This window comes from Globicephala melas, chromosome 10 (genome assembly GCF_963455315.2).
Source record: "Globicephala melas chromosome 10, mGloMel1.2, whole genome shotgun sequence".
NCBI classification, from domain to species: domain Eukaryota; kingdom Metazoa; phylum Chordata; class Mammalia; order Artiodactyla; family Delphinidae; genus Globicephala; species Globicephala melas.
The window spans coordinates 47,233,413-47,248,375 of NC_083323.1; the positions used below are offsets into that span (position 1 = coordinate 47,233,413).

The window sequence follows — 14,963 nt, forward strand, 5'->3', positions numbered from 1 at the left end:
CATTGTTGGCAATTGCACTTATCCCAACACCCACTCTAGTACGCTGGGACACTGGTGACCAGACACGTAGCTTCCTTTAACCAGTATGGTGTTAAGACTAATTTTAAGGCTGTTTTGAGAGCAAGTAGTGTCATAAGCTCACTTCTAATATAAACCTTATGCTTTACATTGATGTTATTGGAAATAAAACACAACAAAGCAATGGTAGTTTTTCCAAACTACACATCTTTCTTTCATGTTGAGAATAGAGCAGGAGGCTATCGCCATGCCCTCAATGGATTGTGCTATCTCCTACTTCAAGTCAACTCGTGCTCAAATAAATTTTCAGATATAAATAGGAAATCAACTGTTTTAGAGTAGCATTTGTAATGTTTTTGGAAAAATACCTTAAGTATTATCTTAAATACTCATTAGTAGCATTATCTAGGTATGATGATAGCTTGATCTAGAACTCAGTTGCACTTAACACAACAAAAGGCTATTTCTATCACTGCTATTTTATTGTGTATTAAATATATCTAAAATGTATATTTACAGTTCAAAGAGTAAAAACACATGAGTACCAACCATTCCGATTAACAAATACATTATGCCACCTTAGGAGCCTCCTGTGGCATGCTCCCTTGACTGTATTCCTCTACCTCCCTGCCTCCGGAACTATTATGCTAAATGTTGTTCGTGACTTCCTTGAACTTTTCTATTGTTTTCTTTACATAGGAATCTCTAATACACACTCAAAATTTTGCCTGTCTTGGAACTTTATATAAATAGAATAATACGGTGTGAATTCTGTGACTTGCTTCTTCCAGTCAATATAATTGTAAGACTCATTTATGGTGTTGTGTGTAGCTAGAGTTCTTGTCTTTCCAGCCTATGTAGTATTTCATTATTATGGATGCCCTGCTATTTATCTACTCTATTGTTGGTGGGCATCTGAGCCATTTCCAGTTTTTTTGCTGTTGGAAATAATGTTGCTATATACATTCTTGTAAATGCCTCCAAGTACAAAGACACAAGTTTCCCTGGTGTATACATGCACCTTTACTTTACAAAGCAATGCTAAACTGTTTTCCAAAGTGGTTTTAACAATTCAGACCCTTTCCAGCAGTATTCTTCATTGCACCATCTCCTAGCCAATACTTAGAACTGATTAAACTTTTTTTTTGGGGGGGGGGCCAATCTAGTAGGTGTGAAATGGTACCTGTGATTTCAATATGCATTTCCTAGATTACTAATGAAGTTGGGTATCATTTCATATATTTATGGAATATTGTGTGAAATATCAGTTCATGTCTGTTGCCCATTTTTCTACTGGGTTTCTGTCATTCTCTTATAGGTCTGTAGCTTATTATATATTCTTGATATTAATCCTTTGTCAGTTTTATGTGTTCCAAGGGTCTTTCCCCAGTTTGGGGCTTCTCTTTTCACTTTGTGGTGTCTTTTAATGAACAGTTCTTAATTTATTCACATTTATCAATCTTTCCTTTTATGATTTGTACTTGTATCTTAAGAAATCCTTCTCTAATCCAAGTTCATAAAATTATTTCCTATATTTTCTTCTTAATAGACTAGCTTTGCCTCTCCCATTAAATCCACATTTAATACACCTAGAATTGATATTTACGTATAACATTAGGTAGATCCCATTTTTCTATTTCAGTATAATCCACAGCATTTCCATCTTAGCATAAAATCTAGCTTTCATATATATGTGGTTTCTGGTCCCTCTATATTGTTTCATGGCCTACTTATTTATTCGTGTACAAAGTCTGCACTATCTTATTACAGGCCTTGGTATGTGACAAGAGCAACTCTTCCCTCTCTTCGTTATCATTTGCTTTTAACTCCGCATGAAGTTTAGATAGAGACTGTCATATCCAGTAAGACCTGACAAACCTCTTGGAATTTTAATTGGATTTGCACTGATGCTAAGTTAACTTGGAGGGAATAGCCATATTTACATTAAATCTTCCTATTCATGAACATGGTATGTCCATTGATTTGGGTCTATATGAACGCCTTCCATTAGAGGTTTAAAACTTTCTCCTAAAGGGCTTGCACATCTTTTATTAGATTTAAAACTAGCTACTTTATATCTAGTTTCTATATTGATGTTGTGTCCACAAAGCTTTCTAACCTTTTGATTCTAATAATTTATCTGTAGAATCTTTCATACCATCTCCTATCTTCTGTAACTAATGACCAGTAAATCCCACTGTCACATTCTCTAGATTTGCTCTTCTGACCCTCAAGTGGATTACTGCTCTGCTATTGAATCTTCCTAAATTTGTTTCCTCACCTGTAAAATGAGGAACTCCAATGGAATTGATTTGATGCTTACATTAAAAATACCACCTGGGAAAGTGGCCAACATATATTAGTCTCTTCAATGGCTTTCTTCCAGACAGCACATCGTTTTCTTTCTTTGTGTATTCATGGTATTTTGCACATGGCAGTCATTTTGAGTATTCACTGAGTATAAATTACTTTATTTCCTGACTCCCGAAGGGCAAAAAAATATTCCTTGGCTTATGTCCCCTTCCTGAATGCCAATTTTAGCAGAGTGGCCACTCAAACGCTAAAAAAAGATAGGCTTTTTCACCTAAGGTTAAAAACAAAAGAAGTATTATATAGCTAAGTAAAATTAAGCCCACACTCTTATACCTACCACAGAATTCTATTCAGAATGACATTAGAATACTATACTTTTCAAAGAAATGTTAAATATATTCTCCATATAACCTATATATAAATACAAAATTCCTTCCCTTCAAATGACTCTTATTACGTGCACTGAGCAAATTTAGAAATATTTTCAGTATAACGATGGAAATAAAAAAGGTTTTATTAACTGACTTCATCGGAATATTATCATTATTATTTTGATCTTTTGGTTTGACTATATTGCTGTGACTTAATAGGGACAATGATTAGAAAAGAATCCTTCAGATCTTTCTTGGATAAGAGCCTGGCTTGAATTTTTCAGTTCTTGAGTTTGTCCTTAATTAGTTATTACTTTGGGTCCGAACGCATACACTTATCTGTTTCCTCAATTATAAAATGAACTTACTAAATTACAACTTACCCTTTTTTCTTACATAGTTATCACTAGATGGCAGCACACTAATATTTTAAAATATTAAGCCTCTGTAAAAAAAAAATCACAATATTTTAATACATCAATTTTCACCTCTAAAATCGATAATTTTTAAAGCACCCATCATTGAAAAGGATGTGGAGAAATACGCATTTTCACATACAGCTGTGGTGAAGGTCAATCAGAGGGCAACTTCATGTGTCAAAAACCTCAATTGTTCATACTTATTGAATCAAGCACCAAAAGAAACTTTTTGGAAAAGATGTGCATTTAGATTTACTTGTAAGGATTTTCATCCTTTAAAAAGGAGTTTCATCCTTTGTATCCTTTATACAAGTCAAAAGTCTAGTGAGATAACCTGAGTACCCAATGCCCTCCACATAACCTACCTGTACAGTCTCTCTATAAAACTGACTTATTAACACAAAATTCATGTCCAAGAACGTCTGCTTACTAATTACATTACATAAGATTCAGTGCGTGTGTTCCTAAACTATATCGATAGTATTTTTTCCTGTGATTTCATGACTTAACATTATGTAAACCAATAAAATGTGAGTGCAAACACAACTGGTTCAATGTAAAGTACGTTAAGTGCTTTGGAAAAACTGGCTAAAGATGAGCCACTTTAAAAATCAGTTGATAAAGAGGGACATTACACAATGAGAAAGAGGTCCATTCTCCAAGAAGACGTAATTCTTTTTTTTTTTTTGTGGTACGCGGGCCTCTCAATGTTGTGGCCTCTCCCGTTGCGGAGCACAGGCTCCGGACGCGCAGGCCCAGCGGCCATGGCTCACAGGCCCAGCCGCTCCGCGGCATGTGGGATCTTCCCGGACCGGGGCACGAACCCGCGTCCCCTGCATCGGCAGGCGGACTCTCAACCACTGCGCCACCAGGGAAGCCCGAAGACATAGTTCTTAATGTGTATGTGCCTAACAACAGAATATCAAACTACATGAGGCGAAAACTGATGGAACTCCAGGAAAAAAAATTAATTAAATAAAAATCACAGTTCACAATGTCATACCTCACACCCAACAAGATGGCTACTAGAAGAAAAATGGAAAATAGGTTTAGTAAAAATGTGGAGAAACTTAAATTCTCATGCATGGCTTGTGGAAATATAAAATGGTATAGCTGTTGCGGAAAAGCTTCAGGGTTCCTCAAAAAGTTAAATATAGAATTACCATATGATCCAACAATTCCACTCCTAGGTATATATCTAAAAGAATTTCAAGAAGAGACTCAAACAGATACTTGTACACCAATGTTCACAGCAGCATTATTCACCACAGCCAAAAGGTGGAAACCACCCAAATGTCCACTGACAAACTGATAAACAAAATGTGGTATATACATACAATGGAATATTCACTCTTAAAAGTAATGAAATTCTAACACATGCTACAATGTGCATTTTGAAAACATTACACTAAGCGAAATAAGCCAGCACATAGGACCAAATATTGTGTAATTTTACTCATATAATGTACCTAGGACACACAAATTCATAGAAAGTACGGTAGAGGTTGCCAGGCTAGAGGGGCTAGAAGTGGGACAGGAATGGGGAGTTACTGTTTAGTGGGTACAGAATTTGTTTAGGATGTTCAGAAATGTATAGTGGTAATGGCTGCACATTGTGAATGTACTTAATGCCACTAAAATGTATATTTAAAATGGTTTAAATGGCAATTTTTGTTATATACAATTTGAAAGATGCTGAATTAGCTCTTACAACTGTACTACCAATAAGCATAAGCTAACAGGATAACGTGGTAGACCTAAACCTTAAGGACATTCATTCATTATTTACTGAACATCTATGTGCCATACCCTTATGTAGGCACTTACAAGATACACGCTTTCATGTGCCTGATAGTCAAACAGACAACAAAGATAACATCTTGTGCTAGGTAACAACATATATTATGTTAGGTAACACAGAGAAAAATAAAGCAGAACTAAGGGAGATATTGGGTTCCATTCTTCAATAGAAAGGTGAAAATAAATCTCATTAAAATGATACTGTCATGCAGATATCCAAAGCATTCCAAGCAAGGAAAACGGCCCATACAAAGGCTAAGAGAGAGGAATATGCCTGGACTGTTTGAAAAAGGCCAGGGGAATTCCCTGGCTGTTCAGTGGTTAGAACTCTTGAGTTCTCACTGCCGAGGGCCCAGGTTCAACCCCTGGTGGGGGAACTAAGATCTCACAAGCCATGTGGCATGGCCAAAAAAGGAGGCGAGAATGGCTGGAATGCAGCGAACATGGGGAAAGGTACTGGGAGGTCTGGTTAGACAAGTAATAGGAGCCAAATTATGGAGGAACCTTTTAAGGACTGGAGTTTTACTCTAGTACAAATGGGGAGCCATAGCAGGATTCTGAACAGAAACGACAGAAGCTCTGACAGCTGTGCTAAGAACAAACTGCAGGGAGGCAGGAGTGGAAAGCACAGAGAGCTGTTAGGAATCACTGCAGTAATACAGGCAAAGAATGAGCGCAGTGCAAGCAGTAATGGGCTGTTAGATTCCAGGTATTTTCTGTGGTGGACAAGATTTCCTGATGTACTGGATATGGGGTGTGAGAAGAGTCAATAATTTCAGGTTTTGACCCTAAGCATTTGAAATGATGTTGATGTTAGCTGTTAAGGACGACTGCGGGCTGAGCAGGTGGTGGGGAATGGGTGAGGATGAAAGAATTCAACCTTGGCATGTTATGTTTGGGATGCCTGTTTGATATTCAAGTAGAGATGTCGGTAGACACTTAAATCTCCAGTTTGAGAAAAAGGTCTGAATCGGAAATATAAATTTAGAAACTGACAGCATATTAATACTTAGAGCCATGAGACAGGAAAAGAGGACCAAGGAATGCAGGGAGGCTAAGCCTCCTGGAGTACCCCACAATTCAAAGGTTAGGGAAGAGAAACAGAAGACTAAGAAGGATGTAAGGAATAATAAAATTTTAAATTAAAAATCTTCATTTATGACCCCATTTTATCTGCCTATTTATGTTGAACTGATCAACTTCTAATAAGAGGGCATGTTCCATCCTCAACATTCACGTAAGCATGTGAAACAACTGGTAAAAGGTACCTTCAGGTCATCTCACCCAGGGGTGAGGAGTTGTGCCATTTATCTCCCTCCTCCCTTTAGTGTTCATCTACATACTCAGATCATTTAGAAAGCCAAGGACAACATAAAACTGATTACCACAGAAGTTTATAGGTAGGCAGTTTCCCGGTGTGTAGATATACACAGCATGTTGGCTGCCAGCCATCCTGAAACAATTTCTGAGATGCATAAAAATGATTTCAACAAATGTTTACAATGGATACACTATTATTAACTGTGAAAAGCCAGTCATCACTAAATTCAGCAAATAACAATTAGCTCCAGTCTTCAGTCTGCAAATCACTTTCTAATAAAGTGAGCATGTTCTTAGGCTAAGTTAGATGCTTAGTTAGATTCCAGCATTTTGTTTTCATTTTCTCCCTTACTTGGGAAAAGCTGAAGAAAGAGTAATGTAAAATGACTTACCAGTTTCAGGGGAAAAAGAACTAAAGTGGTACACAGTGATACTCGAGTTTCTATACTGCAATGGGGTGCGGCTCAATTCCTGAGTCAATGCCAAATTTTCCCACAATGTTAAATTAACATTTCCACAAATGTTACTCATTGATCTTGTATCTAATAGGACAGCTACAGGAATTATGTCAGTAGAACCTGTACAACTATTAATATGAAATTTTTTAAAATAAAAATAACGAGATACAACTGAGTTGCTATGGTCCGTCCTATACAGCACAGTATATTTTACAGAACAGGTATGTTCAGTATTTGTGGAAATGAACATTTTTTGTTTTGTTTTGTTTGGCCGCACTGCACGGCATGTGGGATCTTAGCTCCCTGACCAGGGATCTAAACCCTGCACCTCCCCCCTCCTCCCCCCCTGCCCCGCCCCCGGCATTGGAACAGCACAGTCCCAAGCACTGGCCGGCCAGGGAAGTCCCAGAACTGAACATTTTAAAGTAATATACTCCTAAATGCTTACAGCTATCAATAAAGCTTTTTAATTTAGCACTTAACAGCAGTCTTAGTTTGATAACCATTCAGCACACAAGCTGTGTAGATTTGCAGTCATAAACCTACTCTAACTTCAACTCACCATTCTGCTAGCCATAACCCCTCAGAGCCTGTTGGCCCACTTGTAAAAGGAGAAAACCACCTTGCGTATTCGACAGGGTAAGAAACTCTATCGAGATAATAGGTACAACAGCAATTTTTAAAAAATGCTCATGGATGGACCTTGAGCATATGCTAAGTAAAATAAGCCAGACAAGTACCCTATGATATCATTTATATGCGGAATATAAAAAATCAAACATGTAATGAATCCTGATGGCACTCCCCCCACCCCCCAAAAAACAATGAGGGCATGGGTGATTCTATTCTGCAGCTGGGTTGACAGCCATTAAATTGAAAAATGATGAAGACTCTCCCCATTATTTAGTTTCTTCTCTATTTTAATTGTTACTACAAAGTTATGGCTTTAATCCACATGTCTTCTAAACTCCAAAACCATAACTAATGAATACATGACTACTTGCTATTTCTTGGATCTCAAAGGCATTAAATTCAGTGTCTATCTTTTTCCAGTGTTTCCCATCTCAGGCAATGACATACCTACCACTAAGCTCTAAACATCATCCTTCCAAACTTTCAGTTATTACCATTTTTGTCTCAAGTCTTTCACCAAATCAACTTTTCTCCACCACTATTATTCCCACTATCTCTCTAGTCAGACTCTTGCAATAGTTTCACTGGTTTACCTCATCTATTCTTTACCTGATGTAACGTGCAGCCAAGCTTTCAGAAATGCTTTGACACTACACACACTTCAGTGATGCCACATCATTCCTGGGACAATCTTTAGTGTGATTTACAAGCCCTGCAGTCTTGGTCCTTGTCTGTTTCTTGAGTCCCACACATAGGCCATGTTCTTCACTCCCTACTTCAGTCAAATCAGTATTCTTCCTAATATGCTCCCTCATACCAAAAGGTCTTTTGTGCAAACCTCCCTTTGCCTAGAAGGTATTCCCCTTCCCCTTTCCCCAAGTTAAATCTTATTCCTTCTTCAGGACTCGGTGTAACTTAAGGAAGTAAACTATTTTCTCAAGTTTTCCTATAAGTCATAGGTTTTTTGAAAGGTTTGTAAAAAATATACATGTATTCCTTATCTAACACTGAAAATAGCAACTGACTGGAATTGATATAACATGAAAATTCAAGAACTGTTAGTGAAATATAAAAGAGAAACAAAGATACAAGACAAGACAGCATTGGAAACTATTTCTAATATCATTTACTTTTGGAATTAAAACTAGAAGACTGGGAAAATTCTGTCTACGAATCCTTTATTATTATTATTATTTGGTCGCACCACATAGCTTGCAGGGATCTTAGTTCCCTGCCCAGGGATCGAACCTGTGCCCCTGCAGTGGAAGTTCCGAGTCTTAAGCATTGGACCGCCAAGGAATTCCCTTACAAATCCTTTATTAAAAAGCTCCCTCTTTCACTAAATCAGGCCTTGACTGACTCCTATTAAGTTTTGTGTAGCACCTGATTAAAAGATGTTCCCAATAATCTTTTCTTTCAAATACTCTTCAAGAGACTCAATTAACTCAATGCAAGTGAGGATCAATGAACACAATCCTCTTTAAAATGTAAACATGTAAAAAAGAATATTAGGGAAACTAATAAAACCTCAAGCACAATTTTAATGGGGTCGCAGAAAGAGATCCTAGTAATGGTCATTTATTTATTATATCGTTATTTCAATTGTTCAGAATTGCTACCTTCAACATAGACTGAATCCTACAGATGAGAAATCTGGGGTCTGATTTAACACCTGGCACACATATCTTTATTGAAATCATAATTTGTTACTGTTTAAAAAGTACTCTATTACTTCAAAGCTAGTATGAAATATTTTCGCTGCAACCTAGAAACATTTTTACTTGATTAAAGTCTAGTAAGGTTAATAATCCTCTAAAATTAGACAAACATTTTCTGAATCTTAGACTTAAAAATAAAGCAGCCTAGAAATCTTTTAGGTTTCTAAATCCTAATTTAGTCACATATCATCTGCTTTAAAGACCATCAAAAGGCCAATACAAAAGAAAATGACCAGTATCTAGGAGGCTGGCTTAAAGATAAAATACAAACAGTACAATTTCTGTTATACTGCATATTGCAATTAGATATGAATTATTCACACCATACACAATGGTTAAAAAATTATAAATCAAACAAACAAGACAAACTGCAAAGTATTATAAAAACTGTGTTTTATTTTCAATACAAGATAAATACCATGCTCATTACTAGTGCAGTTTAAAGGCCAACAATGGCCATATAGCAAACTGCTGAACAGTCACCTAAATGCTAAAGAAAGAAAAGACAGAAAGTAAACATTAAACACAAAATTGCAATTACAAACATTTTAATAAAATGGGATAAGCTTTTTAATAGAAGCGAATATGGAAGTCTACTTCTCAGGGACACCAAAAAGATGCTTATTTGATCAAATATCACCTTACCTTTTGCACAGAAATCTTATTGTGAAGTCACCATAGAGTCAATAGCTAAAATTTTAAGACTTTCTTTGGCCTTCTGGTATTAGTCAAATTATTTACAAACCATGGTTCAGTAATGCATGTATACTGGTAATATGATACAGTTTTTTGTTAAGGGCTTTCGATTAAAAATTGTAAAACAACTTTGTAAGGCTGTACAAGGCTGTAAACTACTTTGCTAATATACCATGGAATGAAGAGGAAGAAGGAATAATAGACCTTTCTTTAAGGCTAAAGTCAATGTTATAGATGCATTACTTAGAATACATTATGATTTACCCCAAAGGATCCTTTCCCATTAAATACCACCTGAGTACTACAATTTTCAAAGTAAAAAAATAAACACGAATTCACCATTTTAAAATAATTTAACTTACAGAAAGAATGCTGAGAAGTGTTACGCAGTAACAATGAGACAAAAAGAACACATCTTCAAAATGAAATGTTTTCACTAAATGCAGGGTCTGTCCAATTATGAAATTAATGTAAAACATTTACACCCATGGCGGAGTTTTAGGATACTCCCACAGGAAAAACTCTCCGTAGTATTTATTATCTGCAGATACCATTTCAAGATTTGTGTGACTTCAATTAAACTCCACCTAACATTTTAAAAAACTTCCATTACAATATGCTAATTAATATAGCAGGAAGTCTTTAAGACATTAACATCTGTCTATACCTAACCAAGTGTTTATATGTCCCATACAAAAACCATGGTAGCTGCATACTCAGAGTGAATGCCAACAACCTGAAATTTTAAAGAAATTGGTTAAGACAAACCTAAATCAATCTGAACAAGATACAACTGCCTGAATATTTTGAATATTCATAGAAATTCATATTGCTTCTTTCTAATACCAAGAAAGAAGAGTATAAGAACTTCCTCCCAGAAGCCTAGACATTTTAGACATTTTAACACATTTTCTATTTCAACTTACAATAAGATACTTTAATCCTGAATCTTTTGAGTTCTCTAAATCAAAAATCTCACATTACAAACATAAGGAATGCTATATGTAAGGCCACATCTTAATAAATTTATAATTTTTGGTTGAATATTTATTAAAAAATTAGTCTAAGGCTTCTAAGAGTCAAGTTGCTAAAAAATAAAATACACCAGTGTTTAAACTGAAGGTTAACGTAAAAAACAACACACACACACACTGTAAAAACAGAAAAATACTTTGCTACAAAAATCCCACTTAATATATTTTAGCACAAAAATGTCTAATGTGTACAATGGGTAAGCGTGCACTTAAAGTACATACAATTATGGGAAATATTACAGATGGCTATGGGATGCAAATGAACTTAATGAATAAAATTTAAAAGGCAGTTATCTGTAAAACAGCTAGGATCTCAATACTGTATTCTCAGTAAAGAAACAGAACATAAACTTCCTCTTAAAATAACAAGCTGAAGCTTAAAACACAAAAGTGAAGCCATCTTACAAGATACAGAAAACGCAATGATCATTCAGGTATGAAAACCAAAATGTCAGAGCGCGCCAACAGAAAGTCTTGTAGTAGCATCTCATTGTATAAAACAGTATGTATTTAGGTTATTGGCACATTTAAATACATAAGGGAAAGAAAGTCTTTACCCTTCCAACAAATTTTCCCCCTCACTATAAAATGTTATACAACATTCATTAAAATCTCCATGTTTATTTTAAGAACTGACCTTAAACTAGTAGAAAACAAAGCAATATTCTCCACAGGAGAATTAACTGAAAGTAATACCTTAAGCTACAATCTATAAGTTTTTTGTGAACTCCAAATTGTAGTTAACTGCTTAAGAATATTCTAAGTAAATGGGCTAAACTATGATCATTAGCCACTGTAACTTACTCCGAATCTTGCATATAAAAATTGACAAAATAAACACTTATAAATTTATACTGGAATATCCTTTCCAAAACCTATGTCCATTAACCAAAAGCAGCACATTCAATTCAAAGTACTGCTTCAAACGCAATACCATTCAGGTGCTGCATCACTCATTCATAACTTTACTGGCTGAAAGGAATGTGATGGCATAGCACTAACAAGTGCTATGGTTTAAAATTAAATTCAGTTTTGTTTTCATATCCACTATAATTATTATTAAGAAGAAATGAAAAGATCTCTGGGACTCTTTTTTTGGTGTCTATGTAGAGACTTATCTCTTTGGATTGTTTTTAAAGATTTAAAAAAATTTTCAAATAACATCAGCCCATTAAAAAAAAAAGGGATATGAAGAATAAAACATAGCTTGCATTTTCACCTTCATTGCTATATATTCATGTATCAGATAGAGAAAGACTTGGCAAAAACTGGTCAAATCAAAAAGTTATTCCCTTCTGATAACATTTATAATACACTAGCAGCAAACAATTCTAGTACACTCACATTGTCTGCAACAAAAGTCACGTAATGAGATCAGCCAAGTAGGGAGAAGAGTGATATAGTATGAGCAATTAAAGGGTTCCACTGATTAAAAAAAAAAAAAAAAAAAAAAAATTGAAAAGGTAAATGAAGGATTTAATTAGTACAAAATTTCCAGTTTTCATTTCAAGTTCAAGCACAGTTAAGATTTTTACGATCCCATTTTTAAATTGTTCAGAGAAAACTGTATCCTTATGGACATTTACTTACCTTTTAAGCTTACTATTAACTAATTCCCTTGTAATATATTTATGTCCATACTTCTTCGCATTACAGCATTGTAATACAAAAAAAATCTAAGAAATAAAACTAACAACATCTATACACAAAGCAAGAAAACTGATTTTGATACAACTCTCAAATGTTAAAAAGGCAACTGCATTTTCAACAAGATAGAACACTTAAAAAATCATTTCTGAGAGCAAACAGTTCTGACAAACACCAATGATTCCATGCACAAATACTCTAACCACAAAATGTTTTAAAAATAAAGCTGGCAATAATATGGATAATTTAAAACAGCTAATTCTGCAAGAACTGGTATGATGGTGGACAACATGAAAGTAAAGAACTGCAGTTCTCTGGAGGGCCTCTAAGGTTGCACTTACATAATATTTAGGGTGCCTAAACAAGCAACATCCTAAAATTTGGCTATACGTTTAAAAAAAGAAAAAAAAGGAAGTGTATTATCAGAAGATCTCTCAAAGATAATCAGATTTTAAAAACATTAAAAAACATATTAACTTGCTTAAGGATTTTAACTCAAATTTCTGAAGTAATGATTCAGAATGAACTTTCTATAAAAATGTCTAATCAAATTGACACTCTGCCTATGCTAATTTTACAATTAAGAACACATGCTAGCCAGGTGCTTTTAATGTGGGCTTATATGCAAGGCAGGTTTGAAGAAAATCTTTGATTAGGTTAACTTTAGCATGAATTAATAGGTTGCATGAATACACAGAACTCCTTAAACTATGGAGATCGGTACACCTATAATCTCCTATTACACATATAGGAGAATACAACCCAATGTTAATAAACATCACACCCTTCAGAAATCTATTTCCTGTAACTGGAAAATAAAACTAAGGCTTTCTTTACTCACATTTGTCTGCTGCACGGCTGCCTATATTTACGTTGCCCATGGCTTCAACAATAAACCATAAGCACTATCAATATAAAATAGCTAATAACTGCCACATCAAATCAGAACTGTCAAAATATTTCTTCAATGCTAGCAGTTTACAATTAAGCGTTTCAGTACACCTGTGTTGTAATTAAGCTGCATTACTGTAGCAAATCACGTGTGGGTTTTTACTAAAATGTTAAAACCACAAAATCTTTGTTGACCCCTAACACAATGACTGGGTTGTTATGTTGTGAAATTTCAGTTTTTACAAGTTTACATACCATTCAGCAAAGTCACAAGCTTAACTAGGTAAAAACAGCTAGAAAAGCAGAATATAGAAATATTAAATACCCATGTAATCACCTATTCTAATATCAAAATCAAGGGCAAGAGACACTTAATTAGTATGTTTAATTCACTGAACGCAAGATTAGATTGATGCATATCCAAAAATGCTATTGCAATGTTTTTTTAAAGGACAGTATAAATGTCGTAGTAACATTATCTTTAGATATTGCTGAACACAAGACTTTCCCTGAGGTGTAAACATCAAATAACTTGAACAGCTTTACACATCAGCCCCATTAAACAGTTTATTACAACACTACATCTATTGTAATCAAAGTGGTGCTGTTTACAGACATTATCGTATGAACATTTTTAACAAGAACAAACTACTATAAAACAAGCATTTACTTGACCTTTTTTTCCAATTGCTTGCACATTATAATGGCCAAATGTATATAACCAGTAATAAAGTTGCAAAAGCTATAACTTTTTAAATCACACAGGTTTCCTTCAAATAAAACAGGTAAGCAACATAAAAAATAAAAGTAGAGCTACTGGTTACCATTTATGCAGATTTGCTTTATTCAGATCTATTCCTGTTCATTTTATCCATGAATCCTTACAGGTTCAGTTCAATCACAAGAAGCAAACTGCTGGACAAGCGTCATTTTTCCCCCATGAAGACTGTTTTGTCTTGGAAGGTGTTCCTCTTCCTTCAGCTGTAATGTGTCAAAATTTATGATGTAGATTTTGCTATTCCCCATAATACACAGAAAAATGCTGGCTTAACTATACATACACAAGTCGTGCATCTACTTCACTGTTATGTATTCTAACACAAAATAAGAATTAACTGAAACAGTAGCTGCCTTTGTGATGGAGAAAGGCTCCCAAATGTATGTGATTAAAACTGAGACATTCTGATTTCATTCTTCTTAAATATTATTGCCTTATAAATTTAATGACTGAAACGGAAATGAAAATGTAGCAGCTACTGTTTCTGTGAAGATGGAAACATTTATAAGTCATTTTCTAAAGTATGCGTACTACAAAAATAAATGGAAAAACACTTGGATGATTTTAATGTAAATATTATTATCATTCACCCACATAAATTCTATATAACTCATAAACAATTAAATGAGAACTGAATATAAATGCAAAAAATTATTTTACAGATTAGTTGTATTTATTTGACATACAGGAACTTCTGCAAATGTTATAAATCAAACGGTCCTCCATGTTACAAAATTTATAAATATAAGCTCAGTATGCACATTTAAATAAATATGACATCCACGTACAAATCTTTAGACATATACAAATTTATAACATTACTGTCCCTCTATTCCACCTACACTGAAATATCTGATGTAAATATAT

The 14,963-nt window shown here is 34.7% G+C and overlaps 2 protein-coding genes across 3 annotated transcripts in view; both read right to left on the reverse strand.

Annotated features, from left to right (window-relative positions):
* Positions 1 to 14,963, reverse strand: part of LYZ (lysozyme) — a 60,335-nt gene that overhangs the window by 39,297 nt on the left and 6,075 nt on the right. The gene's annotated exons all lie outside the window — the stretch shown is intronic.
* The window catches only part of CPSF6 (cleavage and polyadenylation specific factor 6), a 33,681-nt gene continuing 28,144 nt past the window's right edge, over positions 9,427 to 14,963 (reverse strand). For both annotated transcript variants that reach the window (XM_030866323.2, XM_030866321.2), the window contains one exon: positions 9,427 to 14,299. The gene's annotated coding sequence lies outside the window, so the exon portion shown is untranslated. The remainder of the gene's footprint in view (positions 14,300 to 14,963) is intronic.